This window comes from Bos javanicus, chromosome 2 (genome assembly GCF_032452875.1).
Source record: "Bos javanicus breed banteng chromosome 2, ARS-OSU_banteng_1.0, whole genome shotgun sequence".
In the NCBI taxonomy this organism is placed as follows: domain Eukaryota; kingdom Metazoa; phylum Chordata; class Mammalia; order Artiodactyla; family Bovidae; genus Bos; species Bos javanicus.
In genome coordinates this window covers 72987087-73005177 of record NC_083869.1, presented here as the reverse complement: position 1 = coordinate 73005177, position 18091 = coordinate 72987087, and the positions used below count along the sequence as shown (strand labels likewise).

The following is an 18091-nucleotide window of genomic DNA, read 5'->3' as shown; positions in this document are numbered from 1 at the left end:
AGAAAAGTTACAACCAACCTAGACAGCTTATTAAAAAGCAGAGACATTACTTTGCCAACAAAGGTCTGTCTAGTCAAAGCTTTGGTTTTTCCAGTAGACATGAATGGATTTGAGAGTTGGACTATAAAGAAAGCTGAGTGTTGAGGAATTAATGCTTTTGACCTGTGGTGTTGGAGAAGACTCTTGAGAGTCCCTTGGACATCAAGGAGATCCAACCAGTCCATCCTAAAGGAGATCAGTCCTGAATATTCATTGGAAGGACTGATGCTGAAGCTGAAACTCCAATACTTTAGCCACCTAACTGAAGAGCTGACTCATTTGAAAAGACTCTGATACTGGGAAAGATTGAAGGTGGGAGGAGAAGGGGATGACAGAGAATGAGATGCTTGGATGGCATAACCAACTCAATGGACATGAATTTTAGTAAACTCCAGGAGTTGGTGATGGACAAGGAAGCCTGGCGTGCTGCAGTCCATGGGGTCACAAAGAGTCAGACACAACTGAGTGACTGAACTGAACTGAATAACCTTACAATGGCTTTGAAGTGAAAGGAAGAGTCAAATAAAACACTAGAAATATAAAGCTTAATGAGGAAGACATGTTAAAAGCCAAGACAGGCTTAAAGGTAGGCCTCTAGTGCCTAACAGTCAACCAAGTTTTGAATACAGAGGGAAAGTTCTTGACGGAAATTGAAATCTGCTCCAATGAACACACGAATGAGTAGAAACCCAAGCAGGGAGGGATAGAGCTGGGGTGGTGGACATCCCTCTGGAGCTGAGTTACTTAAGACAGGAGATGATTTTCCCTCTTTTTGGGTCTTCAGTCCTGATTTGGGGGGAAAAAGGAAATGTTTGCATGTTTCTTTTTATTCTCCCAGAAGCAAGTAGGTAATAATTATTTTCAGTTTGGCACAATTGGGTTCAAAGGTGAAGACTTGAATCTTTTCAGTACTGATGGTTCTAGAGAAGGAACAGGAATCTGTGTCATTGCCATAAAGTCTCAGTGCATAGAAAAGCCAGAGGAATCTCCCAGGAACTTCAACCAGTGAAGGAACAGGGTTGAGCTGGGTTTGGCTTTGGATTTTACAGCAAGCTTCCCTGAGCAGTCACTTTCCTTCTTTACATGTTTATAAATATAGATGGTTGTTCCTTGGATTTAATAAATGTCTTATGGTTGGTTATAATTTCTGACATTGGAAATGACCCCATGTATCATAGAGCCATTGAATTTCCTTAAGAGCAGAGGAGAAAATTCCCTGGGATTTCCAGGGCAACAGAAGTTGTGACTATGACTGGCCTTAGCCAGCATCCCTGTGGATTTGGACCCTGGACAATGTTGCAGTATCCAGGCTAATTGTCCATTAATTCCTTTGTCAATTTATTTGTTCTACTAATTTGCTCCTTACTTATGACCTTACTTGATTCTGGTCATTCCCCTGTTATGACATCCAGGGTAGCCTAGATTAAGAGATGAATGGTCAAGATGGAAGTTCTCTGACATTTCTTCTTAATTTCCTGTGCCAGCTTGTCTTTTTCAAGCCAGGCTTTAAATATTGGTGAGCAAAAGACAAAGAAAATGCAAAAGACAAAGCATATCTGAACCTCACTAAGCCATGTGATAAAATTGTGTGCAGCCTCCTTGGGGACCAGACAGAGAGACTCATGATACTTTCTAGCTGTATGTCCTTGGCAAGTTACTTAGTGTCTGTGACCCTCCCATCTCCTCAGCCTACAGATTAAGGATAAAACTAATCTCTATTAGGTACGCAGCACTCTGCCAGGGCCTGTGGTGAGCACATGACACGTGTAATCTGATATTTGTCTCAGCAACCGTAAGAAGTTAGGACAGCCAATTCTTCCCTTTCATAGAAGAGGAAACTGGGGACTTAACAGAGGTTAGTCACAAGACTGGGTGATGGGTAACAGGGCTGGTAGATGGTTTAAGTGTTCAGTTTCACACATTTTGTTTTGTATTTTGGGTGTTTGAGGTGGAAGGGTAAATTTGGTCCCTATTACTCCAACACGCCTTCCCAGTGTTTTGGGAAAGCTTATTCCTCAAATGGCCCCCCAGGAAGGGCTGTAGAACAGTATTCCCTGAGTTATTATATTCATAACAATTTTCTATGGTCTTGTTACATAGAGATTTATTAGGTTGGTGTAAAATCTGTGACTTACCTTTTTTGCATATGTTAGATAAGTTACTCCATTGTCTTCTGGCTGTCAAAAATTCTGATGATAATGTGGCTATAATTCCCTTTTGAGTAGCTTGGTCTTTTTGCCAGGATGCCTGAAATAACTTTTTCATAAAGCCTCATAATTTTATCAGAATACGTCTTGATACTGGCCACATAGGTTATTCTCTTTAAGACTGTGGTATGTTCTTGTACTATGTAGTCACAAATTCTATTACTTCAGGAATGTTTTCTTAAGTTATATGTTTTAGTCTTTGTGTTTTTTTTTTTTCCTTTGCTTTCATGCATGTCTTGAAAAGCCCCTTATTATACATATGTTGTATCTTTGCTTATCTTTATTATCTATCATTTTTATTTTTTAAATTTATTTTTGGCTGCATTGGTTTTTTGTAGCTGCATATGGGCTTTCTCTAGTTACAATGAGCAGAAGCTACTCTCTAGCTATGGTGTTCGAACTTCTCATCACTGAGGCTTCTCTTGTTGCAGCACTTGGGCTTAGTGCTCTGAGGCATGTGGGATATTAGTTCCCTGACCAGGGATTGAACCTGTGTCCCCTGAATTGGCAGGAAGATTCTTAACCACTGAACCACCATGGTAGTCTCTATTGTTTTTCTCTCAATACTTTCTATCTCTTTTAAAATATTTTTAAATATGTCTTCCTTTCCATGTTGTATTTATCTTAAGGCATTATTGTGTTGCTCTTTCTTGCATTTCTTCATTTTAGACTTCATTTTAAAATAACACTATTTTCTCTAGTTATGCTCTGAATTCTGTCACTCCTCTTTTCAAAGCTTCCGAGTTTCCAGTCACCTCATTTATAAGATTTTCTGATTTGAATTTATACTTTTCATAAATATCTTTATCATTTTCATAGTACATTTTAGCTTGTTTTTTCATTTTTTATTTTTTAATTTATTTATTTTAATTGGAGGCTAATTACTTTACAATATTGTATTGGTTCTGCCACACATCAACATGAATCCGCCACGGGCGTACATGTGTTCCCCATCCTGAACCCCCCCTCCCACCTCCCTCCCCGTACGAATCCCTCCGGGTCATCCCAGTGCACCAGCCCCAAGGATCCTGTATGGAACCTGGACTGGCGATTCATTTCTTATATGATATTATACATGTTTCTACGCCATTTTCCCAAATCATCCCACCCTCTCCCTCTCCCACAGAGTCCAAAAGACTGTTCTATACATCTGTGTCTCTTTTGCTGTCTCGCATACAGGGTTATCATCACCGTCTTTCTAAATTCCATATATATGCATTAGTATATTGTACTGGTGTTTTTCTTTCTGGCATACTTCACTCTGTATAATAGGCTCCAGTTTCATCCACCTCATTAGAACTGATTCAAATGTATTCTTTTTAATTGCTGAGTAATACTCCATTGTGTATATGTACCACAACTTTCTTATGCATTCATCTGCTGATGGACATCTAGGTTGCTTCCATGTCCTGGCTATTATAAACAGTGCTGCGATGAACATTGGGGTACACGTGTCTCTTTCAATTCTGGTTTCCTTGGTGTGTATGCCCAGCAGTGGGACTGCTGGGAAATCACAGCAGGATCCTCTATGACCCACCTCCCAGAATATTGGAAATTAAAAGCAAAAATAAATAAATGGGACCTAATTAAAATTAAAAAGCTTCTGCACAACAAAGGAAACTATAAGCAAGGTGAAAAGACAGCCTTCAGAATGGAAGAAAATAATAGCAAATGAAGCAACCGACAAACAACTAATCTCAAAAATATACAAGCAACTCCTACAGCTCAATTCCAGAAAAATAAACAACCCAATCAAAAAATGGGCCAAAGAACTAAATAGACATTTCTCCAAAGAAGACATACAGATGGCTAACAAACACACGAAATGATGCTCAACATCACTCATAATCAGAGAAATGCAAATCAAAACCACAATGAGTAGTACCATTTCACGCCAGTCAGAATGGCTGCGATCCAAAAGTCTACAAGCAATAAATGCTGGAGAGGGTGTGGAGAAAAGGGAATCCTCTTACACTGTTGGTGGGAATGCAAACTAGTACAGCCACTATGGAGAACAGTGTGGAGATTCCTTAAAAAACTGGAAACAAAGCTTGTTTTTTTTAATGTTAGCTTATAATTTCTATCTCTTGCATACATATCTTTCTGGTATGTTTTATTGTCTCTGGGGGATATTTTTTCTCTGATTCTTATATATTATTATATGTACATGTAATTCTTCTCATTCTCTTGTTTCTTCAGAATTATCATCCTATGGGATTTGAACTGACTTTTTTCTATTGCTCACTTTCTATATGCAATGCATTTTTCTTCTTTTTAGGCTGTGTGCACCAGAATATCTTTTTTGGCTTCATCCCTGTACAGTTTCCTCTTTTTTTTTTTTTTTAGAATAACAAAAATATTTTGCTAAAACGTAAGACTTACAGAAGTTTCCAGACAAATCATACTATACGGTCACAAGCTTTTACATGAAAGGTGGAGTCTACGCTTGATAGCAAAGTCATAGTGTTATTGGTGAGGGCTGTGATGTTTGTTTGATATTCCCATTTTGGCTCAAACAATTAAACCTATCCACCTGTGACAACTAAATAAATAGAGAGCATATTCTAAAGAATGGTTAGCTGTTTAACCAGTGAAATTGGATCACTATTAAAGGGAAGGAGTCGATAAAATTAAAATAAAATTACTCTCACAAGCTCAAAAAGTAATAGAGAAAAACACCCATTACCTTGGCAGCAAACCCTGGCCATTCCCTTCATTCACAGTGCTTTATACTTAAACAGTGATGGATAGATGAATTAAAGAGAGGTGCACTGCTTTGAAATGTTTCACAACAATCCTGGTGTCTTTCTAGCCTCTGCTCATGCTTTACAGCAGTGAGTCAGGAGGAGACACAGATATGCTAATGTGCATTTAATCACCAAAGGATAAAAGGTGTCTGGGCTTTTAATCTGCAATATTTCCAAGACTGTGTCCATTAAAGTGAAATGAAGTTCACTCAGTCGTGTCTGACTGTTTGTGACCCCATGGACTATACAGTCCAGGGATTGAACCCAGGTCTCCTTCATTGCAGGTTTGTTCTTTACCAACTGAGCTATCAGGGAAGCCCAAACAAACTGCCCTATCTGAGGCTTGAACTCAGGACCTTCAGATTTTGAGACTGATGCACTGCCTACTGAGCTAAGAAGGCAGACGTGTCCATTAAAATCAAACCAAAAAGAAAGACATCTTGGCAGAACAAGAGAAGTGATGAAGACTTGATGATCCAATTAATATAAATATTATTCATGTTGGCATATAGCCGAGTCCAAGCCAAGTCCATGCTTGAGCTGCTTCTATGGCTTGAGCTTTGTCAAGTCTTTCACTGCTGAGACACATCATTTACTAATGGATCATCTGGATTGGAAGCACTTAACAAAGCCAGGATGGATGCCAGAACAGTACTGATCTGCAGGGCTGGGGACTACTCAGAATATCTAAACATATTCTTCCCAACTTGTCTACATTAGGATGCTAAATTTTGGTCATGAAACATACTTTAGGGGCTGCCATTGGCTATTCTTCTGGAAGGAATAGTTCACATTTAAATGTCCCTCCTTCAAAGGGGAACCCTGGGGCCAGCAATGGCCACATTAAAATAACAGACATTGATTGCTCTCATCTGGTTCTGCTTTGATGCCAGGAACTGGTCCAGCCAGCAAGTAATGGGTTTCCTCAACAATCCCTAGGGCATCGTAGCCATCTTGTCAGATCCCAAGCCAGGTCTCTGGTCTCCTCTCCCTGCATGTGTGTGCGCACGCCCAGCAGTTTCAGTCATGTCCAACTCTTTGTGACCCCATGCGCTGTAGCCTGCCAGACTCCTCTGTCCATGGGATTCTCCAGGCAAGAATACTGGAGTGGGTTGCCATGACCTCCTCCAGGGGATCTTCCTGACCCAGGGATCGAACCTGGGTCTCCCGTACTGCAGGTGAAATATTTACCACTGAACCTCTGGGGAAGACCCTCCTCTCCCCACAGGTCCCTCTAATATTGTTTTCACAAAGTGATAAAAACATGGTCTCACGCTCTTGGAGATCTGAGTTTTCTGTTCCCCTCCTCTACTTTTATCTGGACTTTTTTTTTCTTTCCTTTTACTGTCCTTATTCAGCTCAATTTGGATTCTACTGCTGTCTGTTTCTTCTTAGTCTGGATCTTTGTTTTGGAAAAGAACTTTCATTTGTTACATTTCATAAGTTTAAGGGCCTATGCTGCTCCAGTGCTATCAGCTCTCCCACATGGACCAGTGCACTCGCCCCATATTGGATCCTTCAAAGCCTTCCTAGTTCTCAGACTGGCCCACAGTGCTTTCCAGTTAGTTAGCCTAGTGACTGTGGGCCATTGGAAGTCCAGTTGCCTCCTTATGCTTCCTTCTGCCCCAAAGTAGACCCCATCCAGTTCTCCTAGCTACTATTGGGTTGTTCCCAAGCCCTCATATCAAGAGATCATTGGGGAGACCTTATCATGTGTTTTTTGCTATAGATATTGCCTATGGGTCTTTGTTTCTCTGTAGGACAATTTGGGAAGACTTAAAAGTGTCATCACAATGTTCTAAGAATTCCAGTGTGTGTTGACTATTTTTTTGATTTGCATAATTCAGCTCTAAATATTTTCTGTTGCTCCCAAGTAACCTAGACGGATACAATAGTATTGCTACACTGGAGGTGCAAACAAATAAAGTGGTCACAGACTGAGATTTCAGTTCCCATCATGTAGAGCAGAGCATTTTGACCGTAAGAAGTCATGACCTGCCCTCTCTGCTCTGGTCAGACCTTGGGTGCAGCATTGCATCCTGGCTGGGCATCAAGGTTTTAACAGACACTCATCTGGGAAGTGTGTTTAGGAAGGAGAGGCAGTTCGAAAGCGTGCAACACAAGTAATGGTTAAGAGAACGACCATAACAGGTATAGTTTTCTAACTGCTGCTCTGTGCCGGACATAGTCGACAAACATTAGTCATGTGATCCTTACGGCAATTCCGGAAGTGCTGTTCTTATCATTTACACTTGTTAGATGAGGCTTCAAACATGAAGGACTGCCCAATGTTACACAGTAAGCAGCAAAGCTGGGATTCAAGCACAAGTCTATTTGTCTCCAAACCTGTACTTTTAGACATTTCAGTAAGGAAAATGCTGGGAAAGATTGAAGGCGGGAGGGCAGGCGGCAACAGAGGGTGAGACGGTTAGATGGAAATCATCAACTCAATGGACAAGAGTTTGAGCAAGCTCCAGGAGACAGTGAAGGACAAGGGAGCCTGGTGTGCTGCAGTCCTTGGGATGGCAAAGAGTCAGACGCTATTGAGTGTTGTTCTGTCAGAACAACAACAATAGGGGAAAATTAAGATTTTTGAAAATGGGTTGGCACCATATGATTCAACAGTGTTCCAGAAGGAAGGACAGGACTAATGTGAATTGAAGATGTCGTACATGCCTGGCATCATGTAAAATCTGTTTAATTTAATCCTCATACCCATAAGAAGTATGCTTTAATACCCTGAAGGATCAGTCAGGACCTGTTAGGAGATAGAAGTCATAATACTTATTTATATCAGAAATTCATTTAAATGTCCTAAACCAGATAAAAAGTTGTTAATTGGGTAAATGAAAAAGTAAGAAGGAAACTAAGTTATTGATGAAGTAATAACTGCTGGAAGTTTCTAGTACCCTAGGGCAGGGGAATTGATGGATGAGATTAGATTATTAAAACTTAATAATTTCAATTAGTTAATTTAGTTGGAAGAGAGGCCCCGTGGGGCTGACGCTCAGGTCCCTGAAGTGTAGGACATGCTGCCAGTATGGAGTTGGAGTCTCCGAGATACAGCACCAAGAGGCTAGTTCTATGAGGGCTGGAAAACTGCAAAGTGGATCCCACTGTTGCTATGGGAAGGATCTCTGGCTGCGGGGGTGAAACATGCTGCTGGAACATAAAGCAGACATGGGGGATAAGTCCAATCCTCCCCTTCAGCCCTGCACCCTCCCTCAGTGTCCTCATGGGCTGATGCTGGCGATGCAGAAGTGTGCTTTCAGAGTCCCAGCCGCAGCAGCACAAGGAGAGGCGAGAAGGACGGCATTTTGGTGATGAGGACATGAAGGCTCAGACACGTGCCTCAAGTCTCAGAGCTGGTGAACCAGGCAAATTCCACTCTCAGATTTTTACAAAAGATTATTTTTTCTTGGCATATAATTACTTTACGGGCTTCCCTGGTGGTTCAGCGTTAAAGAATCTGCCTACCAAGCAGGAGGTGTGGGTTTGTATCATTTTTTAAGATTTATATATCATTTTATATGTAGTTATAACAGTTCAGTTCAGTTCATTTCAGTCTCTTAGTCATGTCTGATTCTTTGTGATCCCATGGACTGTAGTGCACCACCCCTCCCTGTTCATCACCAACTCCTGGAGCTTGCTCAGACTCATGTCCATCGAGTCAGTGATGCCATCCAATCATCTTATCCTCTGTCATCACCTTCTCCTTCTGCCTTCAATCTTTCCCAACATTAGAGTCTTTTCCAATGAGTCAATTCTTTGCATCAGGTGGCCAAAGTATGGGAGTTTCAGCTTCAGCATCTGTCCTTCCAATGAATGTTCAGGACTAATCTCCTTTGGGATTGACTGGTTGGATCTCCTTGCAGTCCAAGGGACTCTCAAGAGTTTTCTCCAACACCACGGTTCAAAGCATCGATTCTTCAGGGCTCAGCTTTCTTTATAGCCCAACACTCACATTCATACCTGACTACTGGAAAAACCATAGCTTTGACTAGACGGATCTTTGTTGGCAAAGTAATATCTCTGCTTCTTAATATGCTGTCTCTGTTGGTCATAGCTTTTCTGCCAAAGAACAAGCATCTTTCATGGCTTTACTCACCATCTGCAGTGATTTTGGAGCCGAAGGAAATAAAGTCTCTTACCATTTCCATTGTTTCCCCATCTATTTGTCATGAAATGATGGGATTGGATGCCATGATATTAGTTTTTTTAATGTTGAGTTTTAAGTCAGCTTTTTCACTCTCTTCTTTCTCTTTCATCAAGATGCTCTTTAGTTTCTCTTCACTTTCTGTGACAAGGGTGGTGTCATCTGCATATATGAGGTTATTAATACTTCTCCCAGCAATCTTGATTCCAGCTTGTGCTTCATCCACTCTGGCATTTCACATGATGTGCTCTGCATAGAAGTTAAATAAGCAGGATGACAATATACAGCCTTGATGTACTCCTTTCCCAATTTGGAACCAGTCCATTGTTCCATGTCTGGTTCTAACTGTTGTTTCTTGACCTGTGTACAGATTTCTCAGGAGGCAGGTCAGGTGGTCTGGTATGCCCATCTCTTTAGGAATTTTCCACAGTTTGTTATGATCCACATAGTCAAAGGCTTTGGCTTAATCAATAAGCCAGAAGGAGATTTTTTTCTGGAACTCTCTTGCTTTTTCAATGATCCAACGGATGTTGGCAATTTGATCTCTGGTTCCTCTGCCTGTTCTAAATCCAGCTTGAACATCTGGAGGTTCATGATCCACATACTGGTGAAGCCTGTCTTGGAAAATTTTGAGCATTACTTTGCTGGCATGTGAGATGAGTGCAGTTGGGCGGTAGTTTGAACATTCTTTGGCATTGCCTTTCTTTGGGATTAGAATGAAAACTGACTTTTTCCAGGCCTGTGACCACTCCTGAGTTTTCCAAATTTGCTGGCATACTGAGTGCAATACTGTAACAGCATCATCTTTTAGGATTTGAAATAGCTCAGCTGGAATTCCACCAGCTCCTCTAGCTTTGTTCATAGTGATGCTTCCTAAGGCCCACTTGTCTTCACATTCCAGGACGTCTGGCTCTAGGTCAGTGATCACACTATCATGGTTATCTCGGTCATGAAGATATTTTTTGTATAGTTCTTCTGTGTATTCTTGCCATCTCTTCTTAATATCTCCTGATGCTGTTAATACAATTTCTGCCCTTTATTGTGCCCATTGTTGCATGAAATGTTCCCTTGGTATCTCTAATTTTCTTGAAGAGATCTCTAGTCTTTCCCATTCTGTTTTCCTCTATTTCTTTGCATTGATCACCAAGAAAGGCTTTCTTATCTCTCCTTGCTATTCTTTGGAACTCTGCATTCAAATGGGTATATCTTTCCTTTTCTCCTTTGCCTTTCACTTCTCTTTTTTTCATAGCTGTTTGTAAGGCCTCCTCAGACAACCATTTTGCCTTTCTGTGTTTCTTTTTCTTGGGGATGGTCTTGATCACTGCCTCCTGTACAATGTTATGAACCTCCACCCATAGTTCTTCAGGCACTCTGTCTATTAGATCTAATCCCTTGAATCTATTTGTCACTTCCACTGTATAATCATAAGGGATTTGATTTGTGTCATACCTGCATGGTCTGGGGGTTTTCCCTCCTTTTTTCAATTTAAGTCTGAATTTGGCAGTAAGGAGTTCATGATCTGAGCCACAATCCACTCCCAGTCTTGTTTTTGCTGACTATTTAGAGCTTCTCCAGCTTTGGCTGCAAAGAATATAATCAACCTGATTTTGGTATTGACCATCTGGTGTTCATTGGAAGGACTGATGTTGAAGCTGAAACTCCAATACTTTGGCCACCTGATATGAAGAGCTAACTTATTTGAAAAGACCCTGATGCTGGGAAAGATTGAGAGCGGGAGGAGGCGGGGACGACAGACAATGAGATGCTTGGAAGGCATCACCGCCTCCATGGACATGAATTTGAGTGAACTCCGGGAATTGGTGATGGACAGGGGGGCCTGGTGTGCTGCAGTTCATGGGTCACAAAGAGTCAGACACAACTGAGAGATTGAACTGAACTGAACTGATCTGGTTATGTCCATGTATAGAGTCTTCTCTTGTGTTGTTGGAAGAGGGTGTTTGCTATGACTAGTGCAAAACTCTGTTAGCCTTTGCCCTGCCTTTTGAAGGAGGTTGCCATTATCTTCACCACCTCCACTATAGTTTGATCACAAGTCAAATAACAGGGAGGGAACACAGCTCCGCCCATCAATAGAAAATTGGATTGAAGATTTACTGAGCATGGCCCCACCCATCAGAACAAGACCCAGTTTCCCCCCACAGTCTCTTATCCAGAGGGCAGACAGAATGAAAACCACAATCACAGAAAGCTAATCAAATTGATCACATGGACCACAGCCTTGTCTAAAACTCAATGAAACTTTGCGCCATGCTGTGTAGGACCACCCAGGGTGGATGGGTCATGGTGGAGAGTTCTAATAAAACGTGGTCCACTGGAGAAGGGAATAGCAAACTGCTTCAGTATTCTTGTGTTGAGAACCCTATGAACAGTATGAAAAGATAAAAAGATATGACATTGAAGTATGAACTCCCCAGGTTGGCAGGTGCCCAATATGCTACTGGAGAAGAGTGGAGAAATAACTCCAGAGAGAATGAAGAGAGGGAGCCAAAGCAAAAACAACGCCCAGTTGTGGATGTGACTGGTGATGGAAGAAAAGTCCGATACTGTAAAGAGCAATATTGCATAGGAACCTGGAATATTGGGTTCATGAATCAAGGTAAATTAGAAGTGATCAAACAGGAGATGGCAAGAGTGAACATCGGCATTTTAGGAATCTGTAAACTAAAATGGACTGGAATGGGCAAATTTAATTCAGATGACCTGTATACCTACTGCTGTGGGCAAGAATCCCTTAGAAGAAATGGAGTAGCCATCATAGTCAACAAAAGACTTCAAAAAGCAGTTCTTGGGTGCAGTCTCAAAAATGACAGAATGATCTCTGTTCATTTCCAAGGCAAACCATTCAATATCACAGTAATTCAAACCTATGCCCCAACCAGTGATGCTGAAGAAGCTGAAGTTGAATGGTTCTATGAAGACCTACAAGACCTTCTAGAACTAACACCCAAAAAAGATGTCCTTTTCATCACAGGGGACTGGAATGCAAAAGTAGGAAGTCAAGAGACCTGGAGTAACAGGCAAATTTTTTCTTGGAGTACAAAATGAAGCAGGGCAAAGGCTAATAGACTTAAACTGAAGAAAGTAGGGAAAGCCACCAGACCATTCAGGCATGACACAAATCAAATCCCTTATGATTATACAGTGGAAGTGGCAAATAGATTCAAGGGATTAGATCTAATAGACAGAGTGCCTGAAGAACTATGGGTGGAGGTTCATAACATTGTACAGGAGGCAGTGATCAAGACCATCCCCAAGAAAAAGAAACACAGAAAGGCAAAATGGTTGTCTGAGGAGGCCTTACAAACAGCTATGAAAAAAAGAGAAGTGAAAGGCAAAGGAGAAAAGGAAAGATATACCCATTTGAATGCAGAGTTCCAAAGAATAGCAAGGAGAGATAAGAAAGCCTTTCTTGGTGATCAATGCAAAGAAATAGAGGAAAACAGAATGGGAAAGACTAGAGATCTCTTCAAGAAAATTAGAGATACCAAGGGAATATTTCATGCAATGATGGGCTCAATAAAGGACAGAAATTGTATGGACCTAACAGCATCAGGAGATATTAAGAAGTGGCAAGAATACACAGAAGAACTATACAAAAAATATCTTCATGACTGAGATAACCATGATGGTGTGATCACTGACCTAGAGCCAGACATCCTGGAATGTGAAGACAAGTGGGCCTTAGGAAGCATCACTATGAACAAAGCTAGAGGAGCTGGTGGAATTCCAGCTAAGCTATTTCAAATCCTAAAAGATGATGCTGTTACAGTATTGCACTCAGTATGCCAGCAAATTTGGAAAACTCAGGAGTGGCCACAGGCCTGGAAAAAGTCAGTTTTCATTCTAATCCCAAAGAAAGGCAATGCCAAAGAATGTTCAAACTACCGCCCAACTGTACTCATCTCACATGCCAGCAAAGTAATGCTCAAAATTCTCCAAGACAGGCTTCACCAGTATGTGAATCATGAACCTCCAGATGTTCAAGCTGGATTTAGAACAGGCAGAGGAACCAGAGATCAAATTGCCAACATCCGTTGGATCATCAAAAAAGCAAGAGAGTACCAGAAAAAAATCTCCTTCTGGCTTATTGATTAAGCCAAAGCCTTTGACTATGTGGATCATAACAAACTGTGGAAAATTTCTAAAGAGATGGGCATACCAGACCACCTGACCTGCCTCCTGAGAAATCTGTACGCAGGTCAAGAAACAACAGTTAGAACCAGACATGGAACAATGGACTGGTTCCAAATTGGGAAAGGAGTACATCAAGGGTATATACTGTCAGCCTGATTATTTAACTTCTATGCAGAGTACATCATGTGAAATGCCGGAATGGATGAAGCACAAGCTGGAATCAAAATTGCCTGGAGAAGTATTAATAACCTCATATATGCAGATGACACCACCCTTATGGCAGAAAGTGAAGAGGAACTAAAGAGCATCTTGATGAAAGCAAAAGAAAAGAGGGGAAAAGTTGGCGAAAACCCAACAATCAGAAAACAAGATCATGGCATCTGTTCCCATCACTTCATGGCAAATAGATGGGAGAACAATGGAAACAGTGACAGACTTTATTTCCTTGGGCTCCAAAATCACTGCAGATGGTGACTGCAGCCATGAAATTAAAAGACACTTGCTCTTTGGAAGAAAAGCTATGCTTAACCTAGACAGCATATTAAAACGCAGAGAGATTACTTTGCCTACAAAGGTCCGTCTAGTCAAAGCTTTTTTTTCTTCTGGTAGTCATGTATGGCTATGAGAGCTGGACTATAAAGAAAGCTGAGTGCCAAGGAATTGATGCTTTTTAACTGTGGTGTTGGAGAGGACTCTTGAGAGTCCCTTGGACTGCAAGGAGATCCAACCAGTCAATCTTAAAGATCAGTCCTGAATACTCATTGGAACGACTGATGCTGAAGCTGAAACTCCAATACTTTGGCCACCTAATGTGAAGTGCTAACTCACTAGAAAAACCCCCATGCTGGGGAAGACTGATGGCAGGAGGAGAAGGGGGCGACAGAGGATGAGATGGTTGGATGGCATCACTGACTTGATGGACATGAGTTTGAGTAAGCTCCAGGAGCTGGTGATGGACAGGGAAGTGCTATAGTCCATGGGGTCACAAAGAGTCGGACACGGCTGATCGACTGAACTGAACTGAACTGAAAGGCTAACAGAGTTTTTCCAAGAGAACGCACTGGTCATAGAAAACACCCTCTTCCAACAACAGAAGAGAAGAAAGACTCTACACATGGACATCACCAGATAGTCAATGCAGACATATAAGCAGTATCATATGAAATTTATCTTTCTGTCTGATTTACTTCACTTAGTATGATCATCTGTAGGTCCATCCATGTTGCAGCAAATGGCATTATTTCATTCATTTTCATGGCTGAGTAATATTTTATTGTGTATATGTACTGCATTTTATTTATCTATTCCTCTGTTGATGGACATTTAGGTTGTTTTCATGTTTTGGTTATTGTAAATAATGCTGTAAATATTGGGGTACATATACCTTTTTGAACTATAGTTTTCTCTGGTTACATGCCCAGGAATGGGATTGCAGAGTCAGACGGTATTTGTATTTTTAATTTTTTATGGAACCTCTATACTGTTCTAAAGTCAGTATGTTATTATCCTCAGTTTACAGGTAAGGAATCTGGGCTTCAGAGAGGTGAAAGGATTCATCCATCCCAGCACAGTGAGGATGGTGTCAGGCTCCAAACCCCTGCTCCCACCACCAGACTCTGCTTCCTTGCTGTGTGTCCTGTTGCCCCCAGAGGCTCCAGGTCTGGGAAGGGCCGAATGAATGGCTTTCAATCTATGAATTTTCAATCTATTAATGGTTTCCAGGGCCTGGGTTCAATCCATACCTCCTGGACCAAGGGGAGCCAGGCATCAGGGGACAGAGTCTTCCTGTCCCTCAGGGGAGGGATGGCAGCTCTCCCTCCCTCTCACCCACCTCTCACTTCTGCCTCCACTGTGGAGGATGAGGTTGGGAGCAACTGATTCCCACCTCTATCCCAGAACCCTTATTGCAGACATGACTAAGGAACACTGGGCTGCAAACCCCAGGGCACAATCCTGCTCAGGTCTGGAGCCTCAGAGATTCCAATCTTGCTACATGGGGGGAACTCCCATTCAGAACGTCAACAGGAGGAGTATGGCGGAGATGCAGAGTAGGAAGGCTCTGAGTTCACCTCCCACCATGGACATCAAAACTGCAAGTATTTACAGAGCAGCTATTGATGAGAAAGACCTAGAGACTAGTAGAAAGATGAGACTAGAAGACCTAAAGATGAGTAGACCTAAAGACTAGACCTTTTTACAAAGCTAAAACGTATGAAGAAGAACAATGAGATGAGTAAGAGGGGCAGAAACTCAGCCTAGTTAGGACCCTCACTCCCTGTGGGTGGGTGACCCACACGTGGGAGAATAATTACAGTTACAGAGCAAGGGGTCTGAGCCCCACACTGGGTTCCCCAGCTTTGGGATCCTGCACTGGGAAAAACAGACCCAAGAATGTTTGGCTTTGAAAGCCAGCACTCAGAGGGCTATAATAAATCATATGCTCTAGAACCCAGGGCAGGAGCAGTCATTTGAATGGAGACTGGGTCAGACCCACCTGCTGCTCTTGGAGGGGCTCCCATTGGACAGTTAGCTGCCTTTGCCCAGCATTATGAGAGAGTACCATGTGCTTCCCAGGTGGCACCAGTGGTAAAGAACTTGTCTGCTAAAACAGGAGATGTAAGACATGGGAGTTTGATCCCTGGGTCCGGAAGATTCCCTGGAGGAGGGCAAGGCAATCCACTCTAGTATGCTTGCCTGGAGAATCCCATGGACAGAGGAGCCTGGAGGGCTACAGTCCATGGGGTCACAGAGTCGGACCCTACTGAAGCAACTACGAATGCACATACACATACATGAGAGAGTACAACCCTGCATACTGCCTACCTGGGAAAATGCAAAATTCCAAGTATGGTTTCCACTGAATGCATATCACTTCTGCACCATCCTCAAGTCAAAAAATCATCAGTTGAACCGTGGTCATTGGGGACCATCTGGACTCTAATGTTAGTGTAATTGAAATTTTCAAAGGAGAGAAAGAGAATGAAAGATATATAAGAAGAAACAATGGCTAGAGATTTTTCATATTGAACTATGACTATAAATTCACCAAACCAAGAATATCAATGAACCCCAAGCACAAGAAACTTGAATAAAACTACATCAAGGTAGATTATAATTGCATTGATCAAAACCAATAATATAGAGAAAATTTAAAAAGTGGCCAGGGAAAGAAGCAATGCCACATATGAAAAAGAATCAGAATTGCAATAAATTTCTCTTCAGAAAAAAATGCAAAGAATGGCATTTTATTTAAATGTCAAAATATTTAAAATTGTGTAAAGAAACAGCAACAACAGTTTAGAATTCTAACCCAGCAAAGAGTATTTAAAAATTAAGGTGAAATAAAGGATTTGTTCAGACATACAGAATCTATAAGAAATTGTTACCAGCAGATCTGTATTTCTGACGCCAGGCAGACTCCCAAAATATAAAGGAAGATACAGAGAAAATAAAGATTCTGGAGAAAAGAATTATGTATAAAGCATGTATAAATTATGTATAAAACATAAAAGTAAGTTTTTATGTTATACTATAGTTGATTTACAATGTTGTCTTAGTTTCGGGTGTACAGCTATACAGGTGTTCAGTTATACCCATTCTTTTTCAGATTCTTTTCCCACATAGGTTATTACAGAATATGAGTAGAGTTCCAACTTCTTGATTTTTAGAAATGAAATGGTGACCCTGTAACTTTCCATGAACTCCTCTAGAACTTTCGGGTCCTGGCTCGGGTCACTGCACTTTGCCATCTGAGCCATGCAGGATGGAGATTCTGGGGGGACGGCGGGGGGGACCAGGCAGGAGAGCAGTTGAGGGACCCAGGGCAGGGAGGCTGTCACTGCTGTCACTGCTTCCACTTTTCCCCCTTCTATTTGCCATGAATTGTTGGGACTGGATGTCATGATCTTTGTTTATTGAATGTTGAGTTTTAGTCCAGTTTTTCCAACAGTGGTGGGTGAGGTTAAATGAAAAGGAAAGTTCTTGCTGGGCTGAGACAAGACCAGGAGCTGGGAGGGGGTTGAGAGAGAAACTCTGCGGAGCTGACACCACCTCCTAAGAGATGAAGAAAACTAGGATTTATGGGAGATGGACTAGCCTGGGAGGAAGGGAGCGGGGTAGCCTGGGGTAAAGTGGCAGGTGGAGAGGGGCCAGGAGGCTCTTAAGAACAGGACTACAAAGCCTGATGCTCTGTGCTATCCTCCCCATCCCACCGTCACCACCCACTACACAGTCTTTAGAAGGAGGAGAGAGAGTGAGCATCCGAGAGAGAGTGGGCTGTCTCCCATCTGGGTTAGGGTGGGCTGAGCCTGAACTCAGGGTCTCCATGCAGCTCACAGGTGATGAGATGGGAACTGATCACAACATACAACTGTGGGAGCTGGTCTTCGGAGACGGCAGTGACTTGAGAGAGGAAGCCTTCAAGAAATTTGCAGAAAACTTGGGGAAGACCTTGAAAGTCAGAGAGCAGTGAATGGAGGTTTCAAAGTTGTTGGTCCAAGTGTCACCAGTTGCTGTTCAAGAGAGAGGTGTCCACACTTGTTTTTGGATGAAATGTGGTTTCTTTGGGGTGTGCATGTGATTCTGTACAGGTACAGCAATTTGAGATGTATTGTTCTGGGGTCGGGGTGATGGGCTAAAGGCCCTGAAGCCCCCTGCCAGGTACTGGGGTGTGGCATTGTGACCCCACTCTCTGCCTAGTCCTGAAGCATTGATCAGGCCACATTTCTGGCCCCACCCTGGGCCTGACTCTCCACAGCTTTGGTGACAGTGTCTCCCATGGGTCCTAG

The 18091-nt window shown here is 42.1% G+C and overlaps 1 non-coding gene and 1 pseudogene across 1 annotated transcript; both read right to left on the bottom strand.

Moving 5' to 3' along the window:
• Positions 1 to 5321: 5321 nt before the first annotated feature.
• TRNAL-CAA (transfer RNA leucine (anticodon CAA)) lies at positions 5322 to 5394 on the bottom strand. The gene has a single exon. It is a non-coding gene; the product is annotated as a tRNA-Leu (tRNA).
• The window catches only part of LOC133256115 (ubiquitin-conjugating enzyme E2 N-like), a 37168-nt pseudogene continuing 24453 nt past the window's right edge, over positions 5377 to 18091 (bottom strand).